This window comes from Indicator indicator, chromosome 10, assembly GCF_027791375.1.
Source record: "Indicator indicator isolate 239-I01 chromosome 10, UM_Iind_1.1, whole genome shotgun sequence".
Taxonomy (NCBI): Eukaryota; Metazoa; Chordata; class Aves; order Piciformes; family Indicatoridae; genus Indicator; species Indicator indicator.
The window spans coordinates 240,350-261,533 of NC_072019.1; the positions used below are offsets into that span (position 1 = coordinate 240,350).

Consider the following 21,184-nt stretch of genomic DNA (forward strand, 5'->3'; position numbering starts at 1 on the left):
GATGATGTCACCCTGGGGAGGTTTGGGTATGCACTGTGCCGCTGGTGAGACCGCTAGAATTGCCTGCTCTCAGACATGGGTCTGTGTATAAAATGGTACCAGATGTTTTAGTGTAATGTTAAGCAGTCATTTCATCTTCAGGCCAGATTTTTTTCTTCAACTGGGCAGGAAGTGGGCCCCAGTATGGAAAAGCTGTAAAAAGTCAAGATGTACAGTTTCACTGCAGCCAACCGAGAGCGAGCTAATGTAGGCGCAGAATTTGCTGGTTTGTGAAGCCTGAAAAACTGAATTTACAAAAACGGTTCTGCTCGGGAAGCTGTTGCATTAAGCTGGTGCTTATTTTCTTTCCCTTTAATGACTCTAGTTTTGCTTTTCTGTTTTGGCATTTCAGACCAAGAAAAGGGCAAATAGGTTCATTTTTTCTTGGAACTGTCAGCGACATGCAGGCTGCCGAGACTCGAACAGTAATTAGAGTTACTTCCTGAAAGTGAAGCCCCCATGAAAAGTCTGGAGAAATGTTCTTTGTCATAGCCTCTACATGAGTAATTAGTTCCACATGTGGCCTTCCTATTTCCCTTCAGCTATTTTGGCTGGCTGGTTGAATACTTTGCTATAGCTCAAGACTTAAAGAAGCTTTAAAGTTTTCGTTTCAAGCATCCACTGTGAAAATAGCTATTTCTGGTGTCATAATAAATTGCTTCTGGTAGATCAGTGCTATTAGGCCTGGAATTGTTTTTCACTGGTAACCCTGCTGGTCCCATTTTCCTTTTAATGGTGCTTGGTGGAATTATCCTGCTAAATTTTGTCTTTGATGTTTACCAGATCTATTGAATTTTGCCAAGTATGACTTTACCGTAGATTTTAAGATATTCTCCCCACAGGCAACTCTCCTTGTCCTCCTGTAGAGTTCTTTTCTTTTGTTACGCATGATGTGGAATCTAAGTGTTGCCTTAGCCCATGGTCTAAACCGACAGCTAACATCCAGTTAGCTCTTCTGAAGCTGAACCTGGAGGTGGCTGTGCATAGGTCTGTATACACACTGTATGGAATTGTTGCTAGTAGCTTTATTTTTTTCTCTGCCTAGAAGTCTGGGGCAAATGGAAGTACATTCTGTGAGGTAGATCTCCACCAACTCCCTGGGCAGGAATCTATGTAAGTCTAAATGCGTGCTGTGAGCTCTGGTGACCTAAATAACTTCTGTGTCATTTGGTTCTTCCTAGACGATAGCAGATTCTGTGAGAGCCATAGCTCCTATAGGCACACACAGGGCAGGTTGCAGAACTCTAACTTCAGGGAGGATGAATGCAATAAAGTTGGATGCCAAAGAAGTTGGATTCAGAGTCTCAGGCCAATGAAAAGGAAAAGTGACCTTCAGGCTGCTTTGCGGTGGTGGCAGGCCAAGTGCTGTGCGTCTGTTTCAGATTGCACATCCGATTCTACCATTTGGATTGCAGTAGGCTAGTGTGTGTCCAAGAAGTGCTGGGGGTTCTTTTTTCATTGGCTAAGGCAGAGGTTTGAAGAAGCTGGAGAAAGAAGTTTAGCAGCTTTCTTAGGCACAGCTGCACCATGTCAGTGTGAGTTGGTGGGCAAGAGCTTCCGGAGACAGAGCTCTTGTAATGGAGAAAGGAGAACATACCAGCAAAAGCCAGGAGGGCTCCCAGTCCTGTATGTGTAGGAGCTGCCGTTATTATTGTATTCCCACTTGGCACTTGCCTTGTGGAAGAAGAATATGATTTTGGAAATACTGAGTAGTGTGAGGGTTTTCTTTTTTTTTTTTTCTTTTTTTTTTTTTTTTTTTTTTTGAGAGGGACCCTCAGTAGCATTGGTCAGATTTTCCTCAGAGAGGAACTGTCAGGGATGAATTGCTGCGTGTGCCACCAAGAGCAAAAGATGTGTTGTGAAGACAAGGTAGTGGTTCAGGGATCTCCTTCCATGCCAGCAGAAAGCGAGGTAGGCTGAGTAAGAGAGGCAATGTGTAAATGAGTCAAGCCGGTTTAGGGCCTGAGGGAAGTGAAGTTTTCAACCTTACTGATGTGTGCTGCAGCACTATTCTGTGAATTGTTCCTGATATGGTTAAACAGAACCAGAATGTCTCACCACATCGTGGCCTGGAAATTCATTCCCTCTAAGTTTTGTTTCCTGGCAAAAGCAGGTCTTCAGAGGAACAGAGCACAAGAACAGGGCATTTGGGTTGTGCTGGGTGCTCAGGAACATGCTAAAGCCTTGTCAGTGAGGACCTCTAATACAATGCGAAACTATTCCAGACCTCTTAACATATATTTTTCTTTCTTTCCTCAGGGCTTCTCAGCTAGCTACACTCATCTGTGCTAGACATTTAGGTCCAATCCCTCCCTTTCCACTTGATCATTGTTTGGAAAGGAATAGACCCAAAAAGCAGTCAATGTTTCCATTCCTTCTGATACCAAGGTCAGACTAGACTTGAAATATTTAAAATCTTCCACTAAATAGCTCCCTAGCTGTAGTGCAGGGTTGAAAAGTGCTTCTGCTCAGCTTCTGAGGCTCTCATGTAGCTGTAGTTCCTTTACTGGCAGGCTACTTTCATCAGTGCAGTAATCTTGACTCAAAGAGTTGATAACAGTAATGAGAGCGTATCGTTAGTGCCTTCCAAAGGTGGTGATAAGCTTTCATTTTTCATGAATTTATCATCATGCTGACGTTTTTGTCATGCCTATGAACTCAGTCCAATGATTAAGTTATTTTTCAACAGGCCTAAAATATTATTTGATTCTTAACTTGGAGGAAACTAAGGGTTTTGAAAAGTCCATCTTCTTTGTTAATGCCTATTTGGAGGGCTACCATGAAGTAAGAAAATGGCTCCATTTCTGCTTGATTGTTTTCTTTTCCTGGCAAACAGCAGTGTAGTGCCAGGCCATCCTTCATACTCAGCGTGATGGGCATCTTTGAAATGGTCATGCAGCATGGTGGCTAGCACGGAAGCTGTAGGCTTCACCCTGTTTGTAAGACATTCTAGGCTGCTTTTAGACCAGTGAAGTGCCTGAAATGCTGCTAATGTGCTTTGTTATTATTGTAGAAAGTGCCTGGGCAACTGTAAGTTTTGTATCACTGTTTTTCAGAAGCTCTAGATGCGATCCAGGGAATTACAGAACACTAAGTGGGATGTCTGCAGCTGATAAATGAGTTGAAATAATATCAGACAATTGAACATAGTTATTTTTGAAATTCTGCAAGAGAAGGTTGTCTGCCGTGATTTGTTTTATGCTTTTGTGCGCACTCAGCAGTAAAGGTTAACCCTTTTCAGCACTCAGTAACCTAAGTCATGATTTAAGAGGATTAGAAACAGGTAGGCATAAGACACAAGGAACAGTACAGACAGGCTGTCATTAGCATCATAACAACAACAACAACAAAAAAAAACACATGGAGAATTACCTGCAGGGGCTGATTTTGGAGCTGAGTGAACAAAGTGAGTGGAAAATTAAATGCCAATGAGAGTAAAGACCTGCAAAGTAGTAGTCTCAATTTGTAGAAATCTCCAGAATGCTTGGGATAGGGATGCAAAAAAGGGGGAGAAGAGGTGAGGGTGGAGGAAGCATCAACATGTGAAGTGCAAGTAACTAATTTCTTCTTGCTTCTATAGTTTTTTTGCTTTCTGTTAATCAGCGCAACTGATGGTTGGGCAAGGTCTAACGCAGTCTCGCAATCCTGACTCATGAAGTTTTGTTTTAATACCCACCCTGCCACACACACACAAAAGTGAAAAAGTGTGTACCTTGACAGTTTTATTACTTCTGGCCAATGCACACAGAAATGATCTGTGCTTGTAAGTAGCTGTGCCCATTGTTAAAGAGTGTGCTGCTTGTTTTTGAGCTTGTATCATCACCCTCATCTATGGATTGTAATGTTATTAATGATGTCTGAAAACATTGCAAAGCAGGCAGCAGCTGATCAGTGCTGTCTGAAGACCTGCTTTGGTAGGCACCCCTGTATGAAGGCTGTAATGGTTGCTGAGCCATGTATGCGCACAGTTTTCTGACCAGTCTGGCCATGGTGCTGCAGATAATAATTTGCTCTTCTATGAATTATTGTGGTACAATTCCATATGCGCTGGATAATGTTCCAGCCTAATGCCCCTCTGTTGTGAGTTCCTGTGAGTAAAACATAATGGACAGGTGAAAACTATAGGCTTTAAGCACTATGTTCCTTGTTCCAACTCCTTTCTGTTCCCCTATCCCTTTTTCACTTATCCCCCCCCCCCGTCCTTTCCCTCCTTATTAGACATATAACTTGGATAATTACTCTTCCACTCTGCAGCCTTTCTGTCCCCAGTCTCACTTTTCTGCTCTGCATATGTGCTTTGCCTCACGCTTTGAGATTGTGGGAGAGAAATGACTGGGGAGAAAGCAGAGCTGAAAAGCACCAATCCAGCTATTTTGTGCATAACAGTGTTGAAATTCCTAACAAGTTTAGGAGCCTGTGTTTCTTACTGCCTTTCTAGCCAGTGGTCTCGAAGTTGACCAATGTATAATTGGAAATGTTGGAAATTAACCAGAGTACCATAAAGCAGGAATTTTCACACATGAGTGACTTTTGTGCTTGCTGTATATTTTCCAGCTTAAATTTTTTGTATGCACTCATGCGTGTATATGAACATCTGAACTGATTTTTGGACAATGCATTGGTTTTAAGGAGCCATGTGTGCTTAGCACAATGGTAACAAGTGATTGTAGTGACTGGCAACATTCAGATGGCATAGAGATTGTTTCATTCCTGCTAAAACAAATAGCTGCCTTGTTGGATTGTTGTGGCCTAATGGGAGGTATCCTCTCTGCCTGTCATGTTTTTCTTCAGGAAAAGAACAGGATATGGAATAGCTTTGACATTTCCTTAGTCATTGCTTACTCATACACAACACACAATTAGTGGAGATGCAAAATTAGCTGAGCTAAGTCAATTTTCAGAGTGGTGGTGAAGAGCATGATATGCCTTGGATTAACACTGTCTTCTTTCTTGACTGCTGTGCTCTCCTCAGACTTTGTTTTAGCCCTGAAGCACGTTAGTGTTAAGCTTTATAAAACCCAGATGTGCAGATGTTCTTTTTCCCCACTCGGACTCGAATGATTCAGTCAGGTTACCACATCACTGAAAATTGTTGCTTCTCTCACAGAAGATGTCACTTCTGCTATGAAGTGATTGTAGTATTCAGTAAGGCAAAACGAGTGGACAATAGACGAGGATGAAGCATTTGAGTGAGTGTGGGGGCATGTTGTTTACTGCTTAAACAAAGCAGAAATATATAATGGATAAACTTGCAATGTTTTTTCTTTTTTTTCATTCCTTTCTAGAAAAAGACAGTGTTGCAAAATAGAACTGCCTGGACAACCCAAAGAAGTGTGTAGGTTACAGACATTTCTAGTTTAAAATCCTGTGTCTTGTTGGGTTTAAACTGCTAGTTTTGTCTAATTATAATTTGTCTAATTAGAATGATCCCTCAAACGTATTTTTATGAACATTCTTTCTTCTGTGCCCAACTGAGAAACGGGGTTTTTGTTTGGTTGGTTTTTGTTTTCCTGGCAAAATGTTGTGTTGCAGCTATTTCTATGTTTCAGAAACGTAATACACTCTGGGGGCAGATCTTGGAGATCTTTGACTCTAATGAATACCAGTCACGTGAGGGCAAATACATGATTTATTGCTCAAGTATATTTTCAATAGTAATGCCTGGAGAATTTTTTTTCAGCTGGGGGAAGGGAGATCGAGGAAGAGAAGGATGCAGTTGAAAGAAATTAGTGGCAACGTGATGTTAACTCTCACCTCTGTCCAAGCCTGTGGTTTGCAAGGCCAACATTGTGAATGATCCCCAAACATAAACATCCATCCTTTTCACATTTAAGAGCAATCTCCAGGGAGTTGTGTTGTAGAAGCAGATTTTAAAATGCACACAAGCAATATTACTCAGGGCCTCTAAAACTGAAAGCCATTTCTTCTAGTATTTATTGTCTTTGGCAGGACTCTTATCCTCTCTTTATATTAACTGCTGCATGAAGTGTCTTCTTTGTCTTGCCAAAACTTCTGTTCATGAAATAAGGTTTTCATAGGTTGACTTGCTTTTGATAAAGCCTTAACAACAGCAAGCCAGGTTCTTGAATGTGAAACCGAGAGTTGCTTTCTGAGGCTGAATATAGAAATCTGTCATTTGTGCTGTGCAGAAATGTGTGCTCTCAGAAGAGGTGACTGTCAAAGAGCCTCAGTGTAATTGTGTTGCTCCAGCTCCATGGAATGCTTTGAGTCTACCCATGTAACAGAACCATTCATCCTCTTTTATGACTGAGTTCTAAATCACATTGCCAAAGATTAATAAGTTTTGTCCAAGGAGTAGTCATGTAGTATTTTGTCTGGCTTTTCCTGTAGGTTCTGAAGATTTAATCACCTACTTTTACTATCCGACTTGAGTATGTAGGCATAAGTATTTCAATTAGAATTGAGGGCCAACATCAAAGCATTTTGATTGTTTAAGAATTTTGAGGTGTCCTGTGAGATCTGATTTCCATAAAATTGTCATGTGAACCAATGCTCCCAGGCATAACTTACAGATTGAATTTTGTAGGGAAGTTGCTTCTTGAAAATGTGTGAAACATGAGTTAACAAACATTAAGAGTCAATTAATAAACATAATTTTTTTATTACAGTATCCCCGATGTTTATAGTTGCTCTTTTTATCAGTGTCTCCCAGGAAGAGAGGTTTCCAAATGGATCATTATCACTCTCCTGTATATTCCAATTAAAAAGAACAAGAATTTTTTGTGTCACCTGAGCATCCATAGCCAAAAATAAGATTCTGTCCTGCATTCATGGCAGCATGCATTGGCTGTGGTTAGTCAGTTCAGCCAAGGTATGGTTTATCAGTTTAAAACCCTGATAAAACTGAGGTGCTAATGGATTTTTCTGTCTCTTATTTATTTCATTTGATTGCTTTTACAAATAAAGTTTTAGTGCTTTGCCTTAGCTGTAGCTTTACATGCAATACAAGCAGATGTGTGTTTATTGTGGCTTCAGAAATGTCATCTTAGCACTTGGGAAAAGTTGTCTTCTAGAAACCTGCAAGCCATGGTGCCAGTCAGGTAGATATTTCTAACTGTTGGACATCACCCCATTGTCTAAATTTATTGCAGCTACTAAGCAGTAGTTGAGTAAAACATACCCTGTGCAGGCATGTTGTGTTTGTGGTAGAGTTTCCTTTTCTCAAATTACTAAGAGTTTTCAAATGTTTGTCTAAATTCTAGAGAAACTAAACAAGTTACTGAGATAGTTTGAGAGATGGAGCTGTGGGAGAGAGCCTATGAAAAGCCTTTTAATAGTAAGTTGATTCTTTCTGTATCTTCTTAATCACAGGGAATGCTTTAAAACTGTTTTTCACAAGGAACATCTCAGTTGATGACTCTTGGCTTAAGCTCTTCAGAACTCAAGAAGTTCTTTCCCCTCCCCATGATGGTCTGAAATGTTAACGACAACTTAACCTTTGCAATATAGAACCCAGGAATAGTGTTCCTTCTTTGAAGTCCCTCTTTCTGCTTCAGTGTCATTTTCTGCAGGATCTTTCATGACTCCTCTCTTTCCATTCATGTTCTTGCTATGCTGATCTATACTCTATAATCTTTCACTGACAGTAACCTTCGCTACATCTTGATCTGTTCCTTTCATGGAAGTCTCCACAGCTTCATTCCAGGTCTTCCTCTGATGGAAAGACCTTTCCTTGGCCATACAGAATTACCCCCTCTGCTGTCCAACTGAGTACTTTGTCCTAAGACAGCAAATACTTCATGGAACCGTTTTGTGTATGACACTTCAATCTCTTGAGGATCTGATCTTGATTTGAAAACAAACTCCTCAAAACCAGCAACAAGCTTTCCACCCATGCCTCCCTCTGGGTGCTGTTGTAATGTGCTGTAACACCCAAGATCAACTCCCCCATGTTGTTGCTGACATTCATGTACCTGCAGTGGTGTCCTTTATTGCTTTAGGGGCTTCTATCTGATATGTGAATCTTAGTATATTCTGAAGATTGCCTAGAGTTTTGGGATGAAGTAGACAGCTACGTTCTTCATTCCCTAGTGACCTTTGGTCATCTTTTACTCTAGTTATGAGATGTTTATTGAATGTGTCTTTTCCTAAAGCCTTACAAAAGTATTTATGGTTGAGCACTGAACCAAAGCATTGCCTTGTGTGCTGTCTACAATACCTGAAAGGATGTTGTAGTGATGCTGGTGCTGGTCTCTTCTCACAGTTAATTAGTGATAGAACAAGAGGGAACAGCCTCAAGCTGCCACTGGGTAGGTCTAGACTGGACAGTGGGAAAAAATTTTTCCCAGCAAGAGTGGTCAGGCATTGGAATGTGCTGCCCAGGGAGGTGGTTTAGTCCACCAACCCTGGACGTGTTTAAAGGTCGTTTAGACATGGTGCTTGGGGATATAGTTTAGGGGTGAACCTTGCAGGGAAGGGTTCTGGGTTGGACTTGGTGATTCTGAGGGTCTTTTCCAACCTGAATGTTTCTGTGATTCTGTGCTTCTGTGTTGGGAGTTGTGTGGGGAATGCAGAAAAGGCAGAAGCAGCAGCAATATTTTATAGCTATTAACGTTACTTAGAATATTATTCACAGTTGATATGCATGTAGGGTGAGACCTGAAAAAGCAGTTAAGCGGGCAAATCCAAGAGAGATCCAGGAAAGCCGTGAGTATAGATGCTTGAGACAAAAATGCCTAAGTACACTTCTGAAAATCTCTGTGGCCAGGCAGGTTTCACCAACCTGACTGAGCTGAGCATCCTTACTGCTGAAAAAGCTCACATAATGGTGTCTGTATATAAAAAAAAGAAAATAGACTTCAGAGTACAATGTTATTTTGCAGTAGCTTTCTTGTCTAGGCTCTGTTCTGGAGTATTTCAACAAGACTTTTAATTGTTACTCGATTGTTGGTCTTCTTTGTAACTTGTAGAAGTTCAACCACTTCAGCTTTTTGTGACCTGTAGTATGTTATATGTCAGGTGGTTACATGGAGGAAATGGGACAGCACCATCAGTGTCACAGCACTCCCCATCCAGGCTGCACCCAAAGCACGTTGTGCAGGTGTAACTATTTTCATCAGTTCCAACCCCAAATTTTCGGTTACCTCAACAAATTCAGAGTATCAGACACCTGTATTGTGCACTTGTATACAGAGGAAGAAGTTTGTTAGACTGTGTTAGATCAGGCCTGGCTGAGAAAAACCAGGGAGATGTACTGGGTTATCCCACAGTTTCCCTCCACAGGTGGACCTGTGTGTTTCTTGGAAGGTGGAGATAGCTGAAAAAAGAAAGTATTTGACAATGGAGTCAACAATAAAAATTAGCAAACTGGAAGGAGTTGTCAAGGATATGAAAATCCTCTGAAAGCAAATTCAGTTTGGGAAATTGGAAACTTGGAAGAAAAGTAATAGGGGAGTGCAAGGGAATAATCATTGGAAAGGTTTACTTATGCAAATTTGGCTTTGTTGGGAAGTGAACTTAATGTGAGGACTCTGGGATTAGAAGGTGTTCCAAGTCTCGAATACTTGCTGCTCTTTTAGCAACCTGACGTGGCTGGATTTCAGCAGGTTGAACAGAGCTATAGACTTGTGTGGGGATGCCAGACCTATTACTAGATTTGAGCGCAGAGGATACTGTACAGATTGCTAGGTTTAGCAAGTACAAAAATAAGTAATTACATCCTTCAGATGTTCATATGTTTCACTTGGGGATTTTGTTTTGTTGTGTGTGTTTGGTTGGTTGGTTTCATTTGGTTGCTTTTGTTTAGTTTTCTGCTGACTGCTTCTTTCCCTAGGTAATGTTGTTGTTGTTGTTTTCCTCGAATATAAGGAGATGTAGAATCAGCAAAACTTCGTTTTCTTCTTTTAACATGTCAGAGAATTCTCAGTCTGCAAGTCTCCATGAAAATGAGACCTTTGTGACAGGTAACCTGTGTGTTCCTGATTTTTGTAAACAGGCACATAAATATACAGGTGCTGAGCACCTTTGAAAACAGAGCCTATGTGCTTGTGCACATTCTCTCAAAGAAAAAATGCTGCCCTGACTGATTTTCCTAAGTTTTGCTAAACTTGGTCTTAGCTTCTAGCTTGCAGCTATGCCAAACTCAAGTGTCTTGTTTTCACAAGAAGTAGTGATGTGTTGTTCTGCTGTGCTAACCAAGTAGTGCATCTTGAGATAGTTTTTCTTTTTTTTTTTTTTTTTTTTTTTCCCCTTGGGCACATTCTGTCTTACTTGGGTTTTACCTTGAAGAGGAAAAAGGGAAGGCGCTCCAATTTTTCTTCTGTTTCAGTTTTGCATCTCACTTTTGCCTCCCTTAAAACAGATCTCTAAAGGGAAAGAAATCCAAACAATTGTTAACTCATGGTAACAACAAATGCTTCTGACAAACAGCAGCTCATCATTCATTCCCTTCTATTGACATGTAAATCCCTTGGGACTGTCTATGGAAAGCAGGAGCTTGCTGCTTTGTAAACCTCCCTTGGTATCAATAGAAACATGGCATGCTTGCTTTGGTGTTTGTATGTCACCAGGAACTGTTGAGAAAGAAGAAGGGGAAAAAAAAAAGCATAGGCTATGAGGAATAGGAAGAAAAGATGTGTATTATGTAAACAGAGTCAGAAGGAGCTTGGAACTAATTGTTTGAATCAGCAAGGAAAGCTGAGAATATAATAGTTATGGAGACTTCCTGGCAGAAGTAGTATTTATTGGCTGGGTTTAGTGTAGCACGGAGCACGACAACTAGGTAAAAGTTGTTAGCACTGGAAAACTCTGTACATTGGGAACAGGCATAAAATGCAACGAGCTGTGTGTCATGGACCAAACTTAATATGCCTGAAAATAGAAAACTCTGGCAGGTTCACACAGACACAGCCAGCATCCTTTGAAGGTGAATATTTTAAACATCCTGATTTATTAGCTAGCTCCAGTGGTGCTTCTTAGGAGCGCTTTACCCTAATGAGATAGAGCACAGACGTACTGCAGCATTTTCGTGCACAGAGTTGTCTCCTAACTCCTGTGCTGACAAGATTCTGAAAGTAGACTTCAGATCTGAATTTGTGGGAGGGATTTCTTCATTGACTGTCTATGAAACATTGCATGAAGGAAAATAGAAGCCATATGCAATTCACTACACAGATCTGTTTTTCATTTATATCTTTTCCTGTATTATGTTTTCTGCTAGTAGAAGGGAGAGACGCAAACTGCTGGATGAATAGTGTGAAGCTTAAAATAAAAGGCAGTGTGTGTTTTGGTCACTTTTTGTTTTTCTTTTTAACCAGAATTAAAAATGTGTTTGATCGGTAGTATAATTTCACATAGGAGTCTACAGAAAGAGAACAATCTGTGTATAGTATGCTGGAAGATCTGTTAAGTCTTAGTGGGCTGAACTGATAGGGTATCAACAGAAGTGCAAGGCTGCTGAGTTAATAGAGCTGTACCTTTCCAGGAGTGGCACCACAACGTACAAGTTTTGATGAGCTCTGCATGCAGAACTGAAAGACGTAGTAGTCTCTAATACCCTTCAGAAAAATCCTTGATCTAGCGTGGAGTTGTGGAAAATTTCACCGTGTCTGAAAACAGTCCAGCAGTCTCAGGGTTTCGAATTTTTTTTTTTTCTGTTCCTCTAGTTTTGAACAGAAGTTCAGTTTTTAAAAGTTCACTGAGACTCTTTAGCACTGAGGCAGGCTCTTGGTTTTTTGCACAGAGCCTGGGAAAAACAGCACCTCAGGACAAATAAAATAGAATACAACACTTTAAAAAAAAAAAAAAAGTTGATCTTTTTAATGTATTGGATACGTTATACTTTAAGATCAGTCTGTGAATGAAGGACTTAACTGGCTTGAAAGGGAAGTCGTGAAGATCTTCTGCCTCTTGGACTCTTTGGAAGCTGTACAAAATGGAGCTCTTCAGTGATAATTACCAGGTGCTGAGCAGCGTGTGCGTGCACATGGTAAACCTCTCATTTGTGCAGTGCTTTCAAGCTGTGCTATCCAGCACTGTAAACAGCCTGGTAAGGAATCTCTTTCATTTGCTCAGGGTAGTAGTAAAGATGAAGCAAAGGAGAGGGATCCCTAGATCCACTTTTCTTAGATTTCCAAGGCTAAGGTTGTTTCAATCTGCTTGCAAAATAACACCACCACCATAAAGGAACACTGCACGCCTTTGAAAATGTTTCTGCACCTCCCATTTGCTGCACAGATTAAGGAAGGTTGAGCCACCATTTTCAGTTGCTAGATGTCTTTAAAGAGACTTCAATGTAACTATTATAAGATTGTTAAAATTGCTTCTGAGCGCTAGGAACGTGGGGCTCAAATGACAGGACACATTTTATACAGAGAAAAACTGCACGAAGCAGCACTGGGCTCACAGAACTGATCGGAGGCACTTTTAGAAAGCCTCAGCAGATTGCATGCTGATGACGCTGCTGTCATGCAGTTGGTTGAAATCTGGCTTGATTTAATTACCAGCAAAGACCTGAAGGCACACAAGGGCATAGCCGAAAAGCAAGTCAGAGACACTGTTGCGTGTTTCTGCTGCTTTGTCAGTGTCGCACAACTCAAATGTTCTCTCAGAGTACTTGTAATTCCGAGCAGGAAAAGAAATGGGAATGTGATTCAATGGAATGTAATGCTGAATTCCTGCTCTTTTTAACATTGAATGCAGGAGAGAATTGTTTCTACCTCATTCTTTTAAAAAAGGTGTTAATAAGAAATACCTGATTCATGTATTTGCCTTTTTTTTTCCCCTCCCCTTTTATTTATTTTTTGAAATGCACTGAGATTCCTGCCCTGTGAGTGTCGGTGCAGCATTAGTATGGGGTTGGTGTAGTCAAAGCCTCATAGAAAACCATGTGTGGGGGGGAGAAGGATACTTTCATTTGTGTAGTAGTGAAGTGCTGAGTGGACAGTAGTTGTAATTAGTGCATCCTAGTGACTTTAGACAAAGCGTATAAGATCGTATTTTGATTACTATACGGTAACTTGTAAGCATTCCATTCCTCAAAAAGCCGTAAAGCAGAATTATGTTAATCCTTATAAAATATGTTTGCTTGGGGTACCTCATTCCTATTCAATGCCCTCTGCTTGTGTCTTTATGTTGTAAAATATTGATTGTCTATGGGTGCATCCAAATATCAGCATCGAAGATGTGAATCTGAGTTACTGAATTCAGATCCCAGCGTAACAAAAATATTTACTACGAATACTATTAGCATTTGGCTTGTGTTCTGTTTCAAAAAATCTCTTTGGTTTTTAGAAGTTTTCTCTTGCGTTCCTTGATTTTGGAGAGATGAGAAATATTTTGTTTTTCACACTGGGTAAATCACAGTGCTGCCTTTGGTGTGACGTTTTCCAGGTAGCTAGAGAGAAACATGTTTTTCTGTGGAAAATTTAGCTGTTTGAATGTATTTGAATTATCTGAAATGTTATTTATATACTTCCCACCTGTTGAGAAATATTTGTGGTGTTCTTTTAGCTTTCGTTCATCATTCAAGCCCCTGTTTTGAAACTTCATATTTGGCATTCTCTGAGGTATTGACAGGCTGTTGCCTTGACTAGGAAAAACAATCATGGCCATTTGAAAACAAAACTAAACTAAAAACCCAAACAATAACAAACCAAACCAACACATTCTTGGTGGTGACCTTCCCTTCTTCACTTTGAAGAATCACCAGGCATTTACTTACGTAGTCAGTATGCTGCTATTTTGGAAGTCTCAGTTATATTTATGTTCATTCAGTTCCAGGGCTGTTGGTGTTTTGTTCATTCAGAGAAGGGCTTATAGAAAATTTCCTGTGAAAGACTGCAAGCTTGTATGAATCTCCATGTAATGTGACTCTTCATGACCACAGTTTGTCTGCTTATTACACCATTTCCTTTCCTGTTTTAAGAACTGCACATCTCTTGCAATTGTAGTAGCATCATAACACAGGAGTTGAAACAAACATTGGAGTTGCTCAGTCATAGGAGACAGAGTCATTTATAAAGGCAGTATTTAATTACTTGAAAAGGAGAGACCATAACAGACTGTCAGGTGTCACTGCTTGCACGGCCTGCTCAGAAACTGCAATGCCACTGTCCTCCCAACAACCACATCATCCCTGCAAGTCACCTTGTTCTTAAAGCAAACTGGAGCAGGCAGTGAAGATTTCAGCTCTCACTGCAGCTGGTGCTCCAAAGGGACGGTGTAGCCCTATATGAGGTCTGCGTAAGCCTCTTCTCCTAAGGCTGAGACAGTGCTCTGCATGTCTATGTACAGTGCTTCATGTAAGGAGAAATCAGCAAGATCTGTTTTGCATTGGTTTTTTTTTTCACCAGTTGTTAGTTTTCATTATGGTATAGTCTTGAGGATTTAAAGACACAATGATAATGATTCCTTTCACCGGAGACAATGTAGAAAAAGCATTAGCTCAGGAAAGACAGGAGGGAAGGAAGCTTCATAATTCACCAATGTTGAAATATTTAGAAGTATTAAATATGTTTATTGATGCTAATACGTTGGGAATAAGCAGTATGATTGGAGTGAAAATTGAATCAAGATTTTTGCTTTTGCCTATGTCACCTACTTGTATGACCTTGAGCAAATTCTTTCTGCTTTGGTTTCCCTTTTCTGTAAAGCCTTCAGAAGAAGACTGTGTTACAGTGCAACACAAAATACTTGGCTGGAGCTGCAGTAAAACAGTAACAAAAACAGGTAGTAGGACTGTTTGGAGTTATGCAAGATATGCTAGCTAAGTATGCAGTGGGAGATGGGTTGTGTATACAGTTATGTTTTATAGGCTCTAAGACTGAATTCTGTCCCACAAAATCTCCTGTGGTGTCCCCTTTATGGTGGCTCTCAGAAGTCCTTTGAAGGGCTAAAGGGAGGAATAACCCTCTTTACACAGTATATTGCCTCAGTCTTAGGAGAAGAGGTTTACGGTTTGGATACAGCCTGGTTTTAGAATATAATCTGTCAGTGATTGTGGATCTTTACGTGTGTAAAATTTGTCTACAACTAATTTGGACTTGAATGAATTGGATTCAGTTTAGAACTTCAGTGGACTATTTGCCATGTGGCCTGTAGGCTGTACTTTTTGAATCTGTCTTTTTGAAAACGTGTTGCTTGTGACACCTCTCAGTCTGTTGAACTGATTCTGCCAAGCTAATTGTGTTCCATTCTCTGAAGCAAAGAGGTGTTTCCTGGCCCAGGAGGTGAGGAATGGTTTCCTCCAGGTCTCAGTAGTTCTTTCCCTTCTAGCTACCTTTATCATACTACTGTCATCATTTATCAGTCTCTTACTTCAGGGACCTTCAAGTCCTTCTCCCAGTGATTTTTTTGTTTTGTTTTGTTTTCCTCTTCCAGTGTCTTATCTGCAAGCACAGTCTCCTGAGAACTGCCATCCAGAAGATGTAATACTGCAATTCTTTCTGCACCTTTTCTCCCCAGCGCCAGTTTAGTCTCACAAACCATTTCTGCACTCTCCTCCTTCATGTCCTGTATATGTCAGTCACATCAAAGTTTAGTGGTGTTTAGCCCTGTTGCTTTAGTTATGCTTCACCAGGATTTTTAGCACAACTTCCTTGCCCTTAGCATTACTCCAGTTCACAAGGATGACTACCCCAAATCTTATTTCTTTCAAACTTCTCTGTCATTTCCACAGATTTCTCACCAATATGTGCAATAGTTCATTCACTGTGCATAGATATAAAAATCACCACCAGAAGTATTGTTCAAGGGTACATAACTACTAATATGCCAAAAAGGTGTGGGTTGGGTTTTTCTCGCAGAAGAGATTGAGTTACCAATAGATTGTTTTCAATAAGAAATAACTGGTTTAAACAAAGAATGTCTCTCTCAGGGCTTTGGTTTATGTGGTGACTCAAGTCACTCAAATGTGATGGACTTGAGTATTCTGCTGGGGATCTGTTTTTTATTTCTCCTTTTATTTTTTTTTTTCTGTTGTTTTGTTGGTTTGCACTCAATTGATCACACAGAAGAAAAGCAGTTTGTGGCCAGTCTGCCATAATCCAAGACCTTGCTGTAGCAGATGTGGTTGAGTTTGGAGAGGAGAACCTGTGGAAATCATTCTTGGCTTATTCATCTAATTGCAGCTGCAGTCTCATCTCCCACAGAATCTCTTTTTACACAAAGGTTACATTTATCATCACTACCTATCATAATTTCAGTATTTTAGAATAATTAATAAAAATGTCTGCTAAAGGCCAACAAATGCATGGGAAATTCCTTTTAAATTGGGTATGTGGATATAATTAAAGAAAAACATTCTCTAGAGCCAGGAAGTCAGAAATAAGGCTTTACTTTATGGTATCAATGGTAACATCAGGGAGAGCTATTAAACATATGTCCAATTTATAGTCTTCTGTGAAGAATCAGCTATTTTACACCATGCTCCACACTTTAAGTTTATGAAGGCATTGGTGATTCATTCTTTCAATGTAGCTCTGCTAATATCTGTGACTTTTGTTCTCTTTTATTGCGTATCTGAACTTGCCTCTCTGACTGAGTCTGTATGAGAGACAGAACCCATAATCTGTTGTGCAATGTATCCTGACACCTTAGTGTAGGTAAATCACAACTGATTTGCCCATGTTTACCCCCATTTGGACTATCTGTCCTAAGATAATTTTGTGACTTAATTTGCAGTGATAGTGATAGACCTGATGTGAGGTCAAAAGAAGTGAGAGACGAGGAATTTTTTAGTGTGTCTCATTAGAGTAAATGTTACTGAATTAGTCTCATCTTTTGCTTAGTTTCCAGGTAAATATTGCTGTGGGCCTTGGGATATATCTGTGAAGAAAGGCAAGTGGTCCCTGTGTTCTGTCTAGAATAGCAGAAAAAATGCTGAGAAGATACTGTCAGGTGGAAGGAGATGGGAGAAGTGGGCATAAAGTTTTTCTCAGCATATTTTTCGTTGCTTTTCCTTTACTGTACTGACATAGACTCCACTTTCCCTTTCTTGGGAAGGAAGACTGGGTGAAGGAGCAAGTTTCGTAGTGGAGACTCATGTGGAAGAGGTGGTACTACAAGTCTTAGTATATGTCGTTAGAAGACCGTAAGGAGCCTAAATAATATTGGTGGACTCACAGAAATCTACATGCGACACTTTCAATGATAAAAATTCAACTTGTTAATAGCAGCTAGGTTCTCCAAGGGTTTGTGGCACAAATGCAGGTGTTAGACCCTGAAAGAGCATTCAAAGGTCGGAGTAGGTGTGCCTGAAGACCTTGTTAGCTGATTAAGAAATGAAGATGTTGGTATTAAGTTAATCCTTCAGCTTTGGCTGGGTGTCTGCTTAGTAATGAACAATACCAGTTCTGTCTTACGTTGTGTGGAAACACAGATCATCTAAATTCGCACTTGTGCCTGTTGTACCTGAAGATGTTTACCTTGAACTGGTTTGAGCATGTGAAGGTCATTGCACAAACACTCTCACTAGGCAATTACAGGTTAGCCTTAAGAAGCCCTTTCTGTATTTTCATTACTTACTGTTCAAACTGGTTTGCTAATATTGTTCTGAACAATGTTTATTTTAAGTCAAAGGTGTTGGCTCAACTATGTGTGTGGAAAAATCTTGCCTTCCTGTCCTATAATAATCTCTTAGAATCTTTGAAAATGAATTGCTTTATTACTTTTCAGCATAGGGGTTACATATTGAGGCCGTTGCTAAGGCACAGTTATGCATATTAACAGCAATCCATACTTGCTTCCATACTACTTTTGTGACAGAATCCCATTTAACCTGAAAATGCTGCATTCTAGTTTCTATTTTGACCCACTGTATGTCAGGTTATGAAAATTCCTGAATGAATTGCAGTATTGGAGACCTGCTTACCTGCTTCCAGTAGAAATGAGAACCCCAGTTTACTTGAAGCATTTAGTCTGTTTAGCGAAAACCATGAATTTGTTGAGGGATAACCTCCTTCAGAACTCTGCCCCAGCATCTTCCCAATGTCAGATGGAAAGTCTAAGAGTTTCTGCAAGTGCTGGATAGCATGGAAGGCAGCTAGAAGAGATGGGTATTCAGGGAAATTTCACATCTCTACTTGTGTTCTACTCAGTGCTGACTTAATTATTTGTGATTTGAATTCTCATTTTACTGCTTTTTGCTGCTCACTGCCCTGCTTACTGACATAGTTGGGAGGGTAAAAAAGAAAGAGCTGTTGAATTAGCTGAATTTAGGTGAGTGCCTGAAATTGTGGGATGCATATGACCTTTGGAGATGTGGCAGAGATCCCCAGCTGAGTTGGCAGGATTTTCCTCCATGAGCTGTCAAAGTGGAATTAATGGGACCTGGTAATATGGGACCATTCTGTGTAGTTTTATGGTTGTTTTTCAAAATGGAACCCTGTTTTACTGACCAGTGTTTTTAGCTACCTAACAAATCTGTTTGGGGGCTATGGAGTAAAAGTGTCATATCTGTATTAATCCAGTGCCACCTGCTGAGCCAGCAACTGCACTGTCCACTGTCTCTTTCCTGATTGTAGAGTTGTGTTGAGCCAAGCTGACACTCTGATAGTCTAACTCAGGTATGCAAACTACTGCCTTTGAAGCCATGCTTCTGGAAATGTGTAAGAGGCATTTTCTGGTTTGTGTTTTCAGGTTACATTGCTTAAATTTTGTGCCCTCTCCTGCAACGAACAACTTCTTTACTTAACACATCATCGCATTCTCCAGTAGCTTTAAGGGCAAAACAGGGCTTGGTTTATGCATTATGGTTTTCCTTATATTCTTTGTGGGACTGCAATTAAAATGTTATTTGCTATAGGTTGCCCTTCAACCCCCACCCCCACGCCTCTTAATTGTTCACTTGGAGCTCACAGAACATAGTTCATTGTTAGGAAGAAAGAGAATAATTCAGACAGCTTGGTCAATCAGTGTGCAGCTTGTTTTAATTTTTACACTGCCTCTATTGTGTGGAAAATATGACTTGCATGATAGTGCAACCATGAACCGAAAATGTGACAATGTTTCATCCATAAAATAAGAGAGTTTCAGACATGGATTGTGTACTTTTGAACGATGCTGTAATGTAAACTGTCGCAGTGTTCTTTAGGTGTATGCTGTATAACTATCACAAGTAAAAAATGGACATGAAAGGAACATTGTTTGCAAAGTCAAGCACTCAGAAGCTAGGAAATGCTGGATTTATGGTTGTTTGTGCAAATGTAAGTCTCCAGTCTTGTATGTGCTTTCAGCAGGAGAAAGCATGCAGATGGTGTGTGTGAGTGAGCGGGAGCCTGTGGAAAAGCAGTGCACAATCACGTAATCAGATACTTAATCACAATGCGTGTGCATCTGGAACGGAATTAAGGTTGTGTGTGTAGCCATAAATCTGACATCCTCTGACTCTCAGGTACTTGATGTTGAAAGAATTTAATTTAAGTTGCAGCATGTGTTGGTTTTAGGTATGATTTCCTAACTCTGTAAGGAAAAGGCTGAAGTACTTCATGCAACTGTTAAGGTTGGCTGCAGCCCTAAGGATGGAAGTTCAGGGTGAGGGGCTAAACTTCACATCTGGTTCAGCTCTTCAGGAACACAGCATGAGCTACTTTAGGCTGCTTGTCCCAGTAATTAACCCACTGCAACTGTAACCACCCTCCCTGCCTTTTGGACCTTCAGCACTGCAATGGAGGAGCAGTGGCTGAGTGAGAGATGTCTCTGTGCAGTGGCAATTAATTGCGAGATTCGGGTATCGTGGGCATGAGGAGTGCCAAACCCAATCTCCTTTCCTTTTGGGTGAAAAGAAGCGGAGCAGAATTTTGTGTGTTGCAGGGAGAAGAAAAGCTCCTAGCTTGAGGAGGTGGTGTTTTTTGTTTTTTTTTTTCTACTATGTATTACCAAGAGGCTACTACAAACTGTAGAGATTTGAGAGATCTTCAAATATATATCCACAAGATGGATTCATAGTGGGAAATGTGAGGGAGTTAAAATATTTTACATTACTATCATCTGCTAAATTTCAAATGGTGTGCCCAGAATGACTATTTTACAGTGCATTAAGATTTTTGGAAAAAGAGTAAGTGGTTGTAAGATGGTTCCAGTTCAATTTATCTTCAGTGAATAGTTCATCAAACCTGGTGGATAATTGCTCAAAAATGTAACAGCCATCTTGCACAAGGCAAGCTACCCCAAAACAACCTATAGCTGTCCAACTATTCCTGCCAGCAGCTAACTGCTTTTGGAAAAGCTTTGTAAACTGGGCACAGTTCAGCTCCCTTGTCATCCTGTCTTGACAGCTACATCACAACACAGAACTGCCTTGTGCTGTTGGAGTGCAAGTGGGATCTGTGCATCCAGCGCTGTATTTGGATCAGAAAGCTTGCAGTCAAGTGAGTGGATTCTTGGCCTCTGACCCCTTGCTTTTTAATACATCACCTCAGTTCTGTTGCTCTCATGTGGAACTGTGCTGATCAGAAGTGTAATGTGAAACTGATTTTGCAAAACAATAAATTGCAGAGAGCTTGAGGAAACAGGTGGCTTTGGTTAGTAAAGGGCACATAAAATACAAAACATCAGTAAATGGAAGTCTTGGCCCCAGGAGAGGAGAAGTGGCGTTTTAGCCCCCTCGCTTTCCCCATTCTGGTGATTGGCTTAAGATGGCTTGCCTTTGGCCCCAAAGGGGGCTGTTCTAGCAGCCTAGAATAGCCAGAGACTGCAGAAGCCCAGTCACAGCCTTCCTGTCTGCGTTTGCTGAGGGGTGTAAATAGCAAGTTACAGCAGCAAGGAGCCTGAGCTGCACATGGGAGTCTGTCAGATGCGGGGAGGGATTTCCCAGGGTGTGAGATTTGCCAGCTCTTTGGACCCTGTGAGTGGCCAGTGGCATGATCTGCTACGTTATCTGGACTCCTGTGAGCTTATACAGTGCTGCTCTTCCTTGTGTTGGCATATCATTCGCAAAGACAAATGGAATCGTACCAACAAAAACTAAAAAACAACAAAAACCCAAATCAACAACCAGGAAACTCTGAGAAAAAAATTAAACATTTTAAAAAATCCTTCCTTTGCAATTTGTACTGAATAACTTTCTGTAAGCTCAGACTAACTGTGGTAAGAAAGTGTAGTTGCTATTGCATGAACCTCACCAGTTTGCTGCATGTGGTAAGGATGATGGTTGCTTCAATCCTTACTGTAGCAAAGATGTATAAAT

General features: G+C 40.5%; 1 protein-coding gene across 1 annotated transcript in view; it reads left to right on the plus strand.

Annotated features, from left to right (window-relative positions):
- Window positions 1-21,184, plus strand: part of DNM3 (dynamin 3) — a 169,533-nt gene that overhangs the window by 64,830 nt on the left and 83,519 nt on the right. The gene's annotated exons all lie outside the window — the stretch shown is intronic.